Source organism: Ursus americanus, chromosome 20 (genome assembly GCF_024610735.1).
Source record: "Ursus americanus isolate L20-20 chromosome 20, mUrsAme1.1.p, whole genome shotgun sequence".
NCBI lineage: Eukaryota > Metazoa > Chordata > Mammalia > Carnivora > Ursidae > Ursus > Ursus americanus.
In genome coordinates this window covers 32,774,577-32,788,591 of record NC_142146.1, presented here as the reverse complement: position 1 = coordinate 32,788,591, position 14,015 = coordinate 32,774,577, and the positions used below count along the sequence as shown (strand labels likewise).

The 14,015-nt window shown below is 37.9% G+C and overlaps 1 protein-coding gene across 6 annotated transcripts in view; it reads right to left on the bottom strand.

Annotated features, from left to right (window-relative positions):
• The window catches only part of PPP2R3A (protein phosphatase 2 regulatory subunit B''alpha), a 205,041-nt gene that overhangs the window by 160,239 nt on the left and 30,787 nt on the right, over nucleotides 1-14,015 (bottom strand). The window lies entirely within an intron of this gene.

Genomic DNA, 14,015 nt, shown 5'->3' with positions numbered 1-14,015 from the left:
ATACAGTAGTGAATAAAATAAAGTCCCTGTTCTAATGGAGCTGATAGCCTAGTTGGATAAAGAAAAACAACACGCACGTAAACATATAACTTAGATGGTGACATGTGCTAGAGAAAAATCAAGCAGGGCAGGGTTCAGAAAGAATGAAAGGGACTGTGTTATAAAGGGGAATCAGGAAAGATCTCACTGACATTTGAACAGAGACCTGAAAGAATAAAGGGAACAGGCTGAGGAGGTATTTTGGTCTAAATCATCTCAGGCACAATAACCATAGGTGCAAAGGCCCTGAGGTGGGAGTATGCTTGATATACTATAAGAAAGACAAGGAGGCTAAAGTGACTGGAACAGAGAAAGCAAGGGGGTAGTGCGGGAGGTGAGGTCAGAAAGGAAAGGTGGGAAAGGAAAGGAGTTTAAATCAAGCAGGATCTGTAGACTTATGATGAATTTGGCTTTATCCTGAGTGAGCTGGGACTGATGGCTACTGAGCAGAAGAATGACATGATCAGACTTACATTTTAAATTGGTAATTCTGGCTGCTGTGTTCAGAAGAGACTGTGAAGGAGCAAGATAAAAAGCAGAGAAGCAAATTAGGGGCTACTGCAATAAATCAGGCAAGAAGGCTTTGGGGCTTGGACCAGGATGGTAATAGTGAAGAAGTTTAGATACTGTAATATATATCAAAGGTAGAGCCAGTAGGATTTGCTGAAGGATAGATGTACGATACTACTAAATCAAGAATGATGAAGTAAAGCAATGAAAGGAAGGAGATGATGACTGAAAAGGAGAGCATCAGTTTCACTACACCATCAATAGCAGTGGCATTTTAACAATAAAAATCTTTACCCCTTAATGAGAAATATAACTTTATTGTTTTCATTTTTATTTCTTCAATCCCAGAAAACTGTTTTTTTCTTATTTGTAGATTTCTTCTCTGGTAAATTGTCTCTTCTTATCCTTTGCTCACTTAGGTATTAGAGACTTAATGATTACAGATACAATTAATTTATGAAGAACCCTTTCTTTTGTTGAATTCTTATGCTAGAATACATTTCCTGGCCCTCTAGATCCAATGATTACTCTGTTTTTATGCCAGTCCTACACTATTGTAATTACTGTTGTCTTCTACCTGGTTTTGCTTCCCATATCCCTAATCATGACTTCTTTTTTTTTTTACACTCCAAATGTTGATGGTCTTCCAGATGAATTTTTAAATAGTCAAGTTAAAAAAAAAATGCTATTGGAATTTGATTCCAGTTACAATAAACTTATAAATTATTTTGAAAAAACACTGATATCATTATAATATCAGATCTTCTACCTACGAAGATATAAATCTTAATTCCAATATTCCTTTATTTCTCTCTTTGGGTTTTCCTCAGTGGGTCACCCCCCCCCCCATTCTTCTTGTCCTTCAGTGTCTTAACTTTGTTGCTAGATGAATGGATCTGGAGCTACTATGTCATGCTCCACTTCCTCACCTTCAAATCTCAGATGGTGGCTCATATAAAACTATAAAACTAGATCTCACCAAGGATGAAGCTGAAGCAGAAATAAGTTCACACTAAAGGAATTGCCCAGTAATTCTTAACAGAAAATGCAAAGAAGCCAAAGAGGAACTAGGCATTATGGGACAAAACACTAGAACATGGCAACAGAAGAAATTGCCTTTCCAAAAGATGCACAAAAGACAGGGAAGAAATAGCACCAAACTTGAAAACCTATACACCTTTTCAGAAATCCAAGATTTTGAAAGAGCTTTTTGGTAAGGATAAAAGGAAAGAAAAACAAAGGATATTACTAAGAAAGTGTATCAGGAAAACTATGGGAGAGATATCAGGACTATATTCTAATACAGTTGATAATATAGGTGATAAAACTGGTACAAAGGCAAAATACATGAGTGTTAGAAAATTCAAATATCCAGACACCTGTGAAAACACATGATAAATTCCTAAATTAACATAAAGACTATTTTATTTCTCTGAAATTTGAGAAATTAAAGAAGTATTTCTCTAAGCTTGGATATAACCAAAACAGCCAGCTTATAAGGTAACATGACAGAAAATACAAATATTCGTGTGATACTAGAATCTGAAATAGTCAAGGAAGAAGACAGAACACTGGCCAAAGACAGACATGTGCTTTTAGACCAGGGCTACCCTATAAAACGTGCTCTATTGATGGAAATATTCTATATCTGTTCTTGTATGGCTGCCATTAGCCACATGGGGCTACTGAGCCCTTTCAATGTGGCTAGTATAAGTGAAGAGCTGAATTTTAGTTTTATCAAAAAAACTTAATTTTGAAATTATTTTAGACTCACACAGAAGTTGCAATAGTAGTACAGAGAGCTCCTGTGTACTCTTTCCCCAGTTCCTCCAAAGATAACATCCTATATCACCATAGTACAATGAGCAAAACCAGGAAACTGACATTGGTACTATTAACTGAACTACAGACCTTATTCAGATTTCACCAGCTTTACTTGTACTCACTCCTTCCCTCCTCCCTTCCTTCAACAATAACTGCCACCACAATCAGGATACAGAACTGTCCATCACCCCCCAAGCCCCTCCCATTACCCTATGACTTTATATATACTGTGACAAAGTCACAGTCATCCCAATCCTAACCCTGACAATCACGGATCTATTTTCCATCATTATAGTTTTGTTATTTCAAAAATGTTTTATGTATGGAATTATAAAGTATATAAACTCTTGATATTTTCTTCTCTCACTTAACAGAATGATTTTGAGTCATTCACTTCACCACATGTATCAACAGTTCATTCCTTTTTATTGCTGAGTTGTATTTCATTGTGTGGATATACCACAGTTTGTTCACCCATTCACTCATTCAGGGATATTTATGTTGTCTCCATTTTTTGGCTATTACAAATAAAGCTGCTGTGAATGCTAATGCACAGGTTTTTGTGTGAACATAGTTTTCATTTCTCCAGCATAAATGTAAGTCTGACTTTTGAGTTGTATGTTAAATATATATATATAAACACACACACATATATATAAGATTTTATTGATTTATTTTAGAGACAGCATGAGTGGGAGAAGGGCCAGAGGTAGAGAGAAAGAGGGACAAGCAGACTCCCCACTGAGTGGGGAGTCCCAGGCAGGGCTTAATCCCAGGACCCCGAGACCATGACCTGAGCCAAAATCACTTAACCAACTGAGACACCCAGGCACCTCTTAAGTATATCTTTATAAGAAACTGCCAGACTGTTTACTTGAGTGACTATTTTACATTCCCACCAGTACAAGAGTTATGGTTGGTTCCACATCCTCTTCAGCATTTGGCATTGCCAATATTTTCTATTTCAGCCATTCTAATAGGTGTGTGATGTTATCTCATTGTGGTTTTAACTTACATTTTCTTAATGGCTAATGACGTCGAACATCTTTTCCTGTGCTTACAGACCAGCCTCATATCTTCTTTGGAGAAGTGCTGTTTAAATTTTTTGCCCATCCTAATTAATTATAACTTAAAAAGCCACATGTGGCTAGTAGCCACCATATTAAACAGAGTAGTTCCAGATAATAGGAATGTAGCTTTCAGAAATGCTAACACTTAAAAAGAAAACATGAAGAAAAAAAAGAAGATACAGCAAAAATGAAGACTGATAGGTTTTAAAAATGCAATTTGGTGGGGGCGCCTGGGTGGCGCAGTGGTTAAGCGTCTGCCTTCAGCTCAGGGCGTGATCCCAGTGTTCTGGGATCGAGCCCCACATCAGGCTCCTCCACTAAGAGCCTGCTTCTTCCTCTCCCACTCCCCCTGCTTGTGTTCCCTCTCTCCCTGGCTGTCTCTCTCTGTCAAATAATTAAATAAAATCTTTAAAAAAAATGCAATTTGATGAATTTGCCATAAGTAACCTTACTGAGAAAAAAAGTGGGAAGAAGAGTTAAAGAACTAATTGCAAATTTAGGTCTCTGAGTTAAAGTTTTGAAGGGACACAACTGGGAGAGGGAGGAAGCATATAACAAAGCCAAACCCCAAGGGGTGGCACCAATTTCAATGAGAAGCTTACAGTCTAAAATGATTTGAGTTTTTTATAAAAACGCCAAAGAGACAAAGATTAACTTCCCTGGTATTTGGATCAGATCTGTGAGTGTCAAATTCTGCCTTTTTTACTCAGATCATGATTAACTGATGCCCAACTGTCTAGCTGGAATCCTAGACATGGAATCTAATCCAACTAGTCTCAATCAGAGGTAGATCACAATGTATCTAATTCAGAACCACTACGCTATCTTGTGTCTCTAAGTGAAAGCCAGGCTCCATGGGTTGAATCCCCACCCTGCCACTTACAGCAGGGACTTACATAAACTGGTTAACTTCTGTTAGCCTGTTTCACCTGCAGAACAGAGATAATAACACTACCCATCTCACAAGAATTAAGTAAAACGTCAAATGCTTAGAACAATGCTTAAGACACAAGAAATGTTCAATCACTGTTAGCTGTTATTGGTATAATTCACTCATCAAACATTTCCTATTCTGAGCCAGGCCCAAAATAATTCATAATGATGGCCCTGAGTGTACCTACTATGTGAGGGCAATGAGAGAAGTAAGCATAGTGGGAATCAGGAGCCCTAGGACAGGACTTCTGTTTTCCCCCATTTGCTCTCACAATTAATACACATTCTTTTCAGAAAAGTTAGAAAATGTTTGTAAGTAAAAAACACTTTAATTACCCATTCCAAAATAAACAGTTAATATTTTTATGAATATGTATCCTGACATTTTCTTATGAAAACTTATAAATGTATGTTTTTTACAAAAGTTTGATCGTAACTATTTTAAAAATTACTTCAAACTAGCAATATCTCATGAATATACTTCCATGTCAGAAAGATCTAGATAATTTCTTTTATTTGTTTGAAAGAGAAAGCAAGCATGCACAAGTGGGAAGGGTAGAAGGAGAGGGAGACGGAATCTGAAGCAGACTCTGTGCTGAGCACAGAGCCTGAGTGGAGCCTGATCTCACCAGCATGAGTTCACGACCTAAGCCAAAACCAAGAGTTGGATGCTTAACTGACTGTGCCACCCAGGAGCCCCAGATCTAAATCATTTTGATGGACTTATAATACTTTACCATATGGATAAGATAATTCAGCCATCTACCACTGTTACACAGATTATTTACCATTTTTTTTGTTTTAAGATAAACAATGATAAACATTCTTACACATACACTTTTCAGAGTTGTCTAGTTATTTTCTTAGGATATATTCCAAGTAGTAGAATACTGAGTCAAAAGGAGTGTGTGTATGTATGCATACACATTTTAAATATTCTTAGATACATAAGGTCAGTCTTTCCTCCAGAAAAATGACAAATTTCTACTTCCGATATCAGGATAGGATCAGACCTATTTCCTTATGTTCTCCTTGAGTAATACCACTCTTTAAATCTTTGCTAATTTGATAGATGAAAAAAAGGAAGTGCATTATTTAATTAATTTATTTAAAAGATTTTATTTCTTTGACAGAGAGAGAGAGCCAGCAAGAGAGGGAACACAAGCAGGGGGAGTGGGAGAGGAAGAAGCAGGCTTCCAGAGGAGCAGGGAGCCTGATGTGGGGCTCAATCCCAGGACCCTGGGATCATGCCCTGAGCCGAAGGCAGATGCTTAACAACTGAGCCACCCAGGAGCCCCGGAAGTGCATTATTTTAAATTGTGCCTAAACATCGTTTTATTTACCTCAAAGACATTTTGTGTTCATTTGTGAAGCCTTTCTTCATGCTGTTGGCCCATTTTGAACGAGAGCATCCAAATTAGACTGAAGAAAAACTTCCCAAACTAAGGAATGTATGTACCTAGTTTTGAAGGACCAATGAAAATTAGACAAAAAGGAAGGGAAGGGGGCATTTCGGTGGCTCAGTCTGTTAAGCATATGCCTTCAGCTCAGGTCATGATCCCAGAGTCTTGGGACAGAGCCCCGGCTCAATGGGGAGCCTGCTTCTCTCTCTCCCTCTGCCGCTCCCCCTGCTTGTGCTCTCTCTCTGTTTCAAATAAACAAATAAAATCTTAAAAAAAAAAAAAAAAGGAAGGGAAGAATACTCTAGGCAGAGGGGAACATACAGGTGAAGGCTCAGAGGCCTAACATGGCACAGCTGAGTTCAGAACTACAAGCAGTTCCAGCTGATTTCACTGGGGGGCGTAGAAAGCAAGAGGAGAGGAAACCAAGAGAGCAGCAGGAACTAGACGACAGACTGGCCTGCGTGCTAAATTAAGAGCTTGGAGTTAATTCTGAAAACTATAGGTAAAACAAAGACCTTTTAGGCTGGGGAATAATAGGATGAAATTTATATTTTAGAAAGATCATTCTAGTAGCTGAGTGGAGGCATGGAAGTCAATTAGGAGACTACTGTAATAACCCATGCAAGAAGTGGTGAGAACCAAAACCCAAGTAGGTGGCAGTAGTTAAAAAAGAAGAGGGCACTGATTAGATAGTCAAAGAGGAAGAATTCACAGAACAAGAGGAGGAGAAAGTAAGAAGGAAGAACCTTGGGTTTCAGGCTTGGGTTTTGGGGGACTAGTGTTGCTACCCCAACACAGACTTTTGTTTTTGTTTTAAGGACACAAAACAGAAAGTATTATTCTGAATGTGTTGTTTGAAGAGGTACCTGTGGAATATCCAAGTGGTAATGACTGGATGAAACGTGAATACAAATACCTGGAGGTCAGCAGAAAGAACTGGGTGGGTGATGCAGCCCTGAGAGGTTACTCAGGGTGAGTGCACAAAGTGAGGAGAGCTCTGGGCTGAGGGCAGAGCTGAGCTCACTGGCATTTCTGGGTTAAACAGAGGGACAGAATTCTTAGAGGGAAACGAAGAAGGACGAGCCAGAAAGGTAACATGGAAACCAGGAGAAAGCAGTTTCACAGAGGCTGAAGGAGAGACTCAAAATGGAGGTCACTAGGGTTGGATACTGCTGAGAGGTGAGGGCAAAACAAAAATTACCCATTCGGTTGGCTAATACGAAGGTCACTGGTAACCTTAGCAAGTGGAATTTCAAAGGAATCCCAGGCTATGGAATAGTCCCAAAGACAGTGTATGCACAAGAGTGATACAGATTTAAAAATACTTGTCAACATTAAGTCTAAAAGAACTCCTTCAATAAGTAAAGAGAGTTCTAAGTGATAAAAAAGCATTGTATCATAGTTTGAATTTTTTGTCTTAATGGCACATGAAACGAGTGTTTCACCATTTTTTAAAAAATTCATTTGAGAGAGAGAGAATGAACACAAGCAGGGGAGAGGGTCAGAGGGAGAAGGAGAAGCAGACTCCCTGCTGAGCAGAGTGCCCGATGTGGGACTCAGTCCCAGGACCGCAGGATCATGACCTGAGCAGAAGGCAGATGCTTAACTAACTGAAGACACCCAGGCGCCCCTCACCATCTTTGACTTGATGAAATATGCAGTACAATTGTTCAGTGTAAACATGTGTTGTATCAGAGGTGGAGAGCAGAATATAATTTGTCAGAAAATTACAGTTAATTATTCTGCATATTTATATTTATTCCACCTCAGGTCTTGTTGTACACTGCTTGCCCACCTCCTAGGCTTTTTGTCTCTCCTGGTTCTTGCATCCCTACAAATTGCCTAAGTGGTTCATATACAATTTCAGAGTTCATTCAGCACTTATTATTTCTTCCACTTTAAGCAGTTTACAATTAGTCTAACAAGTATTTTCCAGTGGTTCCAGGTAGTCCTCCACAGAAAACTGCTATATGGCCATTTCTGATGAAGTGGATTTGTTGTGAAACAAAGGTACAGAAGCAGCAGACAAGAAAAGTTAGGAGGGAGAGAACTGGATTTTGAAAGGTAAGAGCCTTACCAAGGGATTAAACTACACCTTACAAGCAAAAAGGAATTCTACAAAGGCACAGAGATATGAAAAAGGCTTGCGTGTTTGGAGAATTATAAGGAGTTTGATATTACTGAAGTTAAAAATGTACAGGATGGATTTTACAGTTTTAAGGTATCCTCCAAACAGTAAGAATAAAAATAGGAATTTGAACTCCATATTCAAAGAACCTAAGAGACACCTGTAGCCCCAAATCACTATATATGAAGACAGGAAGCAGAAGCAGGAATGATAAATAAATAACTTTATTAGAGTAGAGGAGGAAGGCATACTAATGGTAAGCAAACCAATTTATTTTGTATAACCCAATAAAGGCCTAGTTTTGGAAATGGGCTAGGATAGAGGACTGAACATGGGATTGTTTGAAAGTCTGCAAAGGAATAGCCCTTCCTATGCACACTCCACAAACTCAGAACTAGAAAAGCACCAACCTCAGGGGCAGATAGAGAGGGTGGCAAAGACTAGAATTTGAGTAAACATCTACACTCTGAATAAAGCCACTTTCCCCAGCCCAGGTCCAGGTCTCTATAAACCTCTAGCTCCCATCTCCCAATGTGGATTAAAGAATCCTTTACTGGAGATTAGAAATCCCATCTAACCACATGATTCCCTTAAACCCACTAACTGACAAATGCTACCCACAAACGGAGAGCTTCTTCTCAGCTTTTTAGAGCCTCGCTTTTATTTTAAAGATTTTATTTATTTATGAAAGAGAGCACGCATCAGCATGGGGGAGACAGGGGATGTGGCGGTGCAGAGGGACAGGGAGAAGCAAACTCCCTGCTGAGCACGGAGCCCAGCACAAGGGGCTCAATCCCAGAATCCCAGGATCATGACCCCAAGGGAAGGCAGACACTTAACTGACTGAGCAACCCAGACGCCCCCTCACTTTTATTTTAAATCAGCTTTATTTGGGCACTCGGGTGGCTCAGTTGGTTAAGTGACTGACTCTTGATTTCAGCTCAGGTCCTGGGACGGAGCCCCGAGTCAGGCTCACCGCTCAGCAGGGAGTCTGCTTCTCCCTCCCCCACAATCCGCTCCGCCCCACCCCACCTGTGCAAGCACATGCACACGCTCTTTCTCTGTCAAATACATAAATCTCAAGAAAAAAGTTAAGCCAGCTTTACCGATGTGTAATTTACATATAATAAAAATGTACATATTAAGTGTATAGTTCAATGAGATTTAAGAACCATGTAACCACTGCCCTAAAAAAGACCATTTAGGACATCCTAAAGCTATCCCTGTGCCCTTTCCCAATCAATTCCCCTAATCTTCAGTGTCTGACAACCACTGATCTGATTTTTATGATTAGTTTTGCCAGTTCTAGATCTTCAATATGAATGTAATCATAGAATATACATACTTTTGAGTTTGGTTTCTCTCAGCACAATGGTTTTGAGATTCATCTATGTTATTGCATGGATTAGTTGTATATTCCTTTTTACTGCTTAGTAGGTATTTTACTATATGAATGTATCAAAATTTATCTTCTCTGATCACCACTTGATGAAATTTGAGTCATTTCCGGTTTGGGTTATCATGAATTAAAGCTGCTATGAACATTCAAGTAAAAGTCTTTGTGTGTATATATTAATTTTTTCTGGGTAATTAACAGTGGAATTGCTGAGTCGTGGCAAGTGTATGTTTAATTTTATAAAAACATGTAGAACTGTTTCCCAAAGTGGTTCTATCATTTCACATTCTCATCAACAACACCTGAGAGCTGCAGTGGCTCTATATCCTTTTGGATACTTGTCAGTTACTTTACTTTTACCCATTTTAGTGGGTATGAAGTGGTATTTCACTGTGAATTTAATTTGCATTTCCCTGATGACTAATGATATTGAGAATTTTTTCTTATGCTTTTAAACAACTGATACATATCTTTTTTTGTGAAGTATTTATTCAACTCTTTTAGGCTGTCTTTGATTATTGAATTCTAAAAGTTCATTTGTGTATTTTAGCTATAAATATTATCTCCTGGTCTTTGGCTTTCATTTTCCTGGCAGTAGCTTTTGAAAAGTAGGAGGTCTTAATCATATTTAAAAATTTTTAACAATCCTAAATTTTAATCATCCAATGTATCAATTTTTTTCTGTAGTTAATACGCTGAATTTGAAGATCACCCAGCACCATTTGTTCAAAAGATTATCCTGTCCCCATGTTGGAGTCTTTGTTGAAAAATAACCATACGCAGAGGTTTATTTCTGGATTCCCTACTCTTTTATCTTTATATGCACCGATACCATTCTGTCTTAATTACTATATTTTACAGTAAGTCTTAAAATACCTTTGACCCTTGAACAACATGGGTTTGATCTATGTGGGTCCACTTAATATGCAGATATTTTTTCTTTAGAGATTTTATTTTTATTTATTCAGAGAGAGAAAGAAAGAACACGTGAGGGGGGCAGGGAGAGAGAGAATCTCTAGCACACTCCCCACTGAGCACAGAGCCTAACGCAGGGCTCAATGCCACAACCCTGAGATCCTGACCTGAGCCAAAATTAAGAGTCGGATGCTTAACCGACTGAGCCACCCAGGTGCCCCTGCAGATATTTTTCAAAAATACAATGGAAAAAATGTTGGTGATTTGTAACAGTTTGAAAACCCTCACCGATGAGCCACATAGCCTAGAAATATTGAAAAAACTAAGAAAAATTAGTTTTGCCATGAATGCATAAAATAATATGTAGGTACCAGTCTACTTTGTCATTTACTACCATGAAACATATACAAATCAATTATAAAACATTAAAATTTATCAAAACTTACATATACAAACACAAACCATACATGGTGCTATTCCCAGTCAAGAGAAATATAAACATAAATATGCAGTATTAAATCATAACTGCATAAAATTAACTATAATACATACTGTACTACTGTAATAATTTTGTAGTCACCTCCTGTTGCTATTGCAGTGAGCTCAAGTGTTACAAGCATCCACTTGAAACGCCATGTGACACTAATAATCTCCATGGGAGTAGTTCCTCTCTCCATTAAATTGCATACTGCAGTAAAAAGTGATCTCTATTAGCTCTTGCTATTAGCAAAGTTTTTGGAGAATCGAAAGTTATACTCAGATTTTCAGCTGCATGGGGGGGTTGATGCCCCTAACCCCCATGTTGTTCTAGGGCCAACTGTAGTAATGTAAATCCTCCATTTTTTTTTTCTTCTTCAGAATTGTTTTGGCTAGTCTAAGTCCTTTGCACCTCCATGTCAATTTGGAATCAACTAACCAATCTTCACAAAGAAAACCTACTGGGATTCTGACTAATATTTCATTGAATCTAAATCTCTATTTGTTAACTCAACACCCAAAGAACAAATAATTCAATCAAGAAATGGGCAGAAGATATGAACAGACATTTCTCCAAAGAAGACATCCAAATGGCCAACAGACACATGAAAAAGATGCTCAACATCACTCAGCATCAGGAAAATACAAATCAAAACCACAAGGAGATACCACCTCACACTGGTCAGAATGGCTAAAATTAACAAGTCAGGAAATGACAGATGTTGGCGAGGATATGGAGATAGGGAACCCCCTTACACTGCTAGTGGGAATGCAAGCTGGTGCAGCCACTCTGGAAAATAGTATGGAGGTTCCTCAAAAAGTTGAAAACAGAGCTACCCTATGACCCAGCAACTGCATTACTAGGGATTTACCCCAAAGATACAAATATAGTGATCTGAGGGGCACCTACCCCCCAATGCTTCTAACAGTTATGTCCACAATAGCCAAACTATGGAAAGAGTCCGGATGTCCACTAACAGACGAACAGATAAAGAAGATGTGGTTTGTATGTATATGTGTGTGTACACAATGGAATACTTACTCAGCCATCAAAAAAAATAAAATCCTGCCATTTGCAACGATGTGGACAGAACTAGAGGGTATTATGCTAAGTGAAATAAGTCAGAGGAAGACAATTATAGGATCTCATTTATGGGAGGATCATTGGGGAAGAAAAGAAAAAATAAAACAAGATGAAATCAAAAAGGGAGACAAACCATAAGAGACTCTTAAGCATAGGAAACAAACTGAGGGTTGCTGGAGAGGAGGGGGGAAGGTACAGAGTAACTGGGTGATGGACATTAAGGAGGACATGTGATGTATTGAGCACTGGGTATTATATAAGACTGATGAATCACTGAAACTAATAATACATTATATATTAATTGAGTTTAAATAAAAAATTTAAAAAATTAAATAAATATCCATTTGTTGACAACAATATCAAGTCTCTAATCCATGTAACCCATGAACATAACACAGCTCTCCATTTATTCAGATGCTCTTTACTTTCCTTCAGCAAGGTTTATGGGCCTTTAATTAATTTTATTCTCAAGCAATTCATGTTTTTTGATGCTAATGCAAATGATACTATTGTTTTAATTTTATTTTCCATTTATTTGTTGCTGGTAGGTAGAAACATGGTTGACTTATGTATATTGATCTTATCACTTGCCACTTCATTAAATCCACTTATTATAGTATTTATAATATTCCTTGGGATTTTCTACATAAACAATCATGCTGTCTGAGAATAGAGATTGTTTTATTTTTTCCTTTCCAATATTTACTGCCTTACTGCCCACTACACTAGCTAGGATCTCCAGAACAATACCGAATAGAAGTGGTTGGTTCAGAAATCCTTGCCTTATACCCAATCTTAGGGAAAAGTATTCTACCTTTCACCATTAAGTATGATTAAGCTTCAGGTTTTTTGATACTCTACCAGATTGGAAAGTTCTCTTCCATTATTTGTTTGTTGAGAGTTTTAAAAAATCTCACATGGTTGTTTAATTTGGTCACATACTTATTCGGCATTTATTGAGATGATCACATAATTTTTTCCCTTTTGTTAACGTGGTGAAAAGGGGGTGAGAGAACTGAAATTTGTATTAGGAAGGCAAGGCATAATGGTTAAAATAAATGAATGAATGATGAATTTGCAATATATGCATTTATAAATATTGAGGCAAATAATGAAAGAAATAGTGAAAAAATTCACATCTCTGAGAAGCAGGCCAACTTGGGAGTGGAAACTGATATTTTTTAGAAGTCTCAAGCACTGACACTTAAATATGAGAATTAATAGATAATATTGATAACAAATTTTTAAAATTAAAAACGGGTTCTAGAGAGATGTGAAGATGAGGCTAGGGTGATTACTGTGTGCTAAGGCTGGGGAGAAGAGGGTACAGGGGAGATAAATGCAGCTTCAGGCATGGGTTGTTTTGGTGGGGTATCCAGAAGGTACTTCCCATGCAGATGGATACACTTGGCAGGGAAGAGATAGGAGTTGTAATAAAGATTTGGGAATAAGCACCAGATTTTGTGGTTTTAAAGCCACAGGAGTGCTCAAGACTGATCATGCACAGGGTAAAGAAAAGGGTCAAAACTCTGAGGAAGGCTGCCATGAATGGGGTAGGGAGAAGGATGCAAGAAAGGAGACAGAGAATGAATTTTCAAAGGGCAGGAAGAAGACCAGCCCAGAAAACACAGAAGTCAAGGGAGAAAAATATTTCATTCTTTCAACAGGCTGAATTTCAAAGACTTTGTGTACCAACAAACAGAGCTATACTTTTCTTTTATGGGTGTTTCTCCCTCATTTCATGGAGAAATTTGGGAAGTTAAAACCTTAAACAACATACATGTAACGATGGAAAACAGAGAATGGTGTTACACACATTTTTTATGTTGCTATTTATGTGTTCTATTTCAGGAAACATCTGCAGCAGAGAGTATGAAGTACAGAACTTCCAGTGCTTATCTCAACTGCTGAAAGGGTTCAAGAAGAAAATGATCAACAAAAATCACAAACACAAAAGAAAATTGGCTAAATATCCATGTCACTTAGATGGGACACGTGAAGACATAGAAGACGAAAAATGATAGAAAAATGCCTAAAAACTTATTTAACAGAGTACACAAGGTGTGATGATTCAGAAGTAATGAGTCATTTAGAAATAATAAAACTATCAGTTTGCCTGGAAAACACAGGCACTCTTTGGTGGATGACTCAGTATGGAAATTGATCCCAAGAGAACAATTTAGAGGCATACAAAAAGATATACCATTGAACTACTTTACTTGTAGGATAAAAAAGG